Consider the following 4,292-nt stretch of genomic DNA (forward strand, 5'->3'; position numbering starts at 1 on the left):
GCCAAAGAGGCAAGAGACTTTTTCTTCCCTCTTTGTTTGCTGGTGCGCGAGGAGAGGGGATTAAGAGCGCTGCTTAAAGGAGCTCCAGAGACGGGCGTGAGCCACGGCTAAAAGCGCAGACCCCAGAGACGGGCATGAGACGCTAAGGCTGCTGCTGCCGCCACCAAGAAGCCTGTGTGCAAGCCCAGGTCACTCTCCACACCTCCCCTCCCGGGAGCCTGTGCAGCCCGCCACTGCCAGGGTCCCGGAATCCAGGGACAACTTCCCCGGGAGAACGCACGGTGCGCCTCAGGCTGGTGCAACGTCACACTGGCCCCTGCGGCCACAGGCTCGCCCCACATCCATACCCCTCCTTCCACCGGGCCTGAAGGAGCCAGAGCCCCCTAATCAGCTGCTCCTTTAACCCCATCTGTCTGAGCGAAGAACAAACACCCTCAGGCGACCTACACGCAGAGGCGGCGCCAAATCCAAAGCTGAACCCCAAGAGCTGTGCAAACAAAGAAGAGAAAGGGAAATCTCTCCCAGCAGCCTCAGGAGCAGTGGATTAATCTCCACAATCAACCTGATGTACCTGCATCTGTGGAATACCTGAATAGACAACGAATCATCCCAAACTGAGAAGGTGGACTTGGGAGCAATGATATATATATTTTTTTCCCTTTTTCTCTTTTTGTGAGTGTGCACGTGTATGCTTCTGTGTGTAATTTTGTTTGTATAGCTTTGCTTTTACCATTTGTCCAAGGGTTCTCTCTGTCCGTTTTTTTTTTTTTTTTAAGTATAGTTTTAGCATGTGTTATCATTGGTGGATTTGTTTTTTGGATTGGTTGCTCTTTTCTTTCTATTTTTATTTTTAAAATTTTCTTTAATAATTATATTTATTTTAATAACTTTATTATATTTTACTTTATTTTATCTTCTTCTTTTTTTCTTCCTTTTTTTTCTCCCTTTTATTCTGAGCCATGTGGATGACAGGCTCTTGGTGCTCCAGCCAGACGTCAGGGCTGTGTCTCTGAGGTGGGAGAGCCAAGTTCAGGACACTGGTCCACAAGAGACCTCCAAGCTCCATGTAATATCAAACGGTGAAAATCTCCCAGAGATCTCCATCTCAACACCAAGACCCAGTTCCACTCAGCGACCAGAAAGCGACAGTGCTGGACACCCTATGCCAAACAACTAGCAAGACAGGAACACAACCCCACCCATTAGCAGAGAGGCTACCTAAAATCATAATAAGGACACAGACACCCCAAAACACACCACCAGACGTGGACCTGCCCACCAGAAAGACAAGATCCAGCCTCATCCACCAGAACACAGGCACTAGTCCCCTCCACCAGGAAGCCTACACAACCCACTGAGCCAACCTTAGCCACTGGGGACAGACACCAAAAACAACGGGAACTACGAACCTGCAGCCTGCAAAAAGGAGACCCCAAACACAGTAAGATAAGCAAAATGAGAAGACAGAAAAACATACAGCAGATGAAGGAGCAAGATAAAAACCCACCAGGCCTAACAAATGAAGAGGAAATAGGCAGTCTACCTGAAAAAGAATTCAGAATAATGATAGTAAACGTGATCCAAAATCTTGAAAATAGAATGGAGAAAATACAAGAAACATTTCACGAGGACTTAGAAGAACTAAAGAGCAAACAAACAGTGATGAACAACAAAATAAATGAAATGAAAAATTCTCTAGTAGGGATCAATAGCAAAATAATGGAGGCAGAAGAATGGATAAGTGACCTGGAAGATAAAATAGTGGAAATAACTACTGCAGAGTAGAATAAAGAAAAAAGAATGAAAAGAATTGAGGACAGTCTCAGAGACCTCTGGAACAGCATTAAACACACCAAAATTCAAATTACAGGGGTCCCAGAAGAAGAGAAAAAGAAAGGGACTGAGAAAATATTTGAAGAGATTACAGTTGAAAACTTCCCTAATATGGGAAAGGAAATACTTAAGTTCACGAAGCACAGAGAGTCCCATATAGGATAAATCCAAGGAGAACATGCCAAGACACATATTAATCAAACTATCAAAAATTAAATACAAAGAAAAAAAAGCAGCAAGGGGAAAACAAGAAATAACACACAAGGGAATCCCCATAAGGTTAACAGCTGATCTTTCAGCAGAAACTCTGCAAGCCAGAAGGGACTGGCAGGACATATTTAAAGTGATGAAGGAGAAAAACCTACAACCAAGATTACTCTACCCAGCAAGGATCTCATTTAGATTTGACGGAGAAATTAAAACCTTTACAGACAATCAAAAGTTAAGAGAATTCAGCAAGACCAAACCAGCTTTACAACAAATGCTAAAGGAACTTTAGGCAAGAAACACAAGAGAAGGAAAAGACCTACAATAACAAACCCAAAACCATTAAGAAAATGGTAATAGGATCATACATATAGATAATTACTTTAAATGTAAATGGATTAAATGCTCCAACCAAAAGACACAGACTGGCTGAATGGATACAAAAACAAGACCCTTATATATGCTGTCTACAAGAGACCCAATTCAGATCTAGGGACACATACAGATTGAAAGTGAGGGGATGGAAAAAGAGATTCCATGCAAATGGAAATCAAAAGAAAGCTGGAGTAGCAATTCTTATATGAGCAAAAGAGACTTGAAAACAAAGACCACTGCAAGAGACAAAGAAGGACGCTACATAATGATTAAGAGATCAATCCAAGAAAAAGATATAACAATTGTAAATATTCATGAACCCAACATAGGAGCACCTCAATACATAAGGCAAATACTAACAGCCATAAAATGGGAAATCTACAGTAACACATTCATAGTAGGGGACTTCAACACCCCACTTTCACCAATGGACAGATCATCCAAAATGAAAATAAAAAGGAAACACAAGCTTTAAATGATACATAAAACAAGATGGACTCAATTGATATTTATAGGACATGCCATCCAGAAATCACTGAATACACTTTCTTCTGAAGTGCTCATGGAACATTCTTCAGGATAGATCATACCTTGGGTCACAGGTCAAGCCTTGATAAATTTAAGAAAACGGAAATTGTATCAAGTATCTTTTCCAACCACAATGCTATGAGACTATATATCAATTACAAGAAAAAATGTGTAAAAAATACAAACACATGGAGGCTAAACAATACACTACTTCATAATGAAGTGATCACTGAAGAAATCAAAGAAGAAATCAAAAAATACCTAGAAACAAATGACAATGAAAACAAGATGAACCAAAACCTATGGGATGCAGCAAAGCAATTCTAAGAGGGAAGTTTATAGCAATATAATCCTACCTTAAGAAACAAGAAACATCTCAAATAAACAACCTAAACTTGCACCTAAAGCAATTAGAGAAAGAAGAACAAAAAAAACCCCAAAGTTAGGAGAAGGAAAGAAATCATAAAACTGAGATCAGAAATAAATGAAAAAGAAATGAAGGAAACGATAGCAAAGATCAATAAAACTAAAAGCTGGTTCTTTGAGAAGATAAACAAAATTGATAAACCATTAGCCAGACTCATCAAGAAGAAAAGGGAAAAGACTCAAATCAACAGAATTAGAAATGAAAAAGGAGAAGTAACAACTGACACTGCAGAAATACAAAGGATCATGAGAGATTACTACAAGCAACTCTATGCAAATAAAATGGACAACCTGGAAGAAATGGACAAATTCTTAGAAAAGCACAACATTCTGAGACTGAACCAGGAAGAAATAGAAAATATGAACACACCAATCACAAGCACGGAAATTGAAATTGTGATTAAAAATCTTCCAACAAACAAAAGCCCAGGACCAGCTGGCTTCACAGGCAAATTCTATCAAACATTTAGAGAAGAGCTAACACCTATCCTTCTCAAACTCTTCCAAAATATAGCAGAGGGAGGAACACTCTCAAACTCATTCTACAAGGCCACCATCACCCTGATACCAAAGCCAGACAAAGATGTCACAAAGAAAGAAAACTACAGGCCAATAACACTGATGAACATAGATGCAAAAATCCTCAACAAAATACTAGCAAACAGAATCCAACAACACATTAAAAGGATCATGATCAAGTGGGGTTTATTCCAGGAATGCAAGGATCCTTCAGTATACGCAAACAACCAATGTGATACACCATATAAACAAATTGAAGGATAAAAAACATATGATAATCTCAATAGATGCAGAGAAAGCTTTCAACAAAATTCAACACCCATTTATGATAAAAACCCTCCAGAAGGTAGGCATAGAGGGAACTTTCCTCAACATAATAAAGGCCATATATGACAAACCCACAG

Source organism: Lipotes vexillifer, unplaced genomic scaffold (assembly GCF_000442215.2).
Source record: "Lipotes vexillifer unplaced genomic scaffold, Lipotes_vexillifer_v1.1 scaffold1301, whole genome shotgun sequence".
Classification (NCBI taxonomy): domain Eukaryota; kingdom Metazoa; phylum Chordata; class Mammalia; order Artiodactyla; family Lipotidae; genus Lipotes; species Lipotes vexillifer.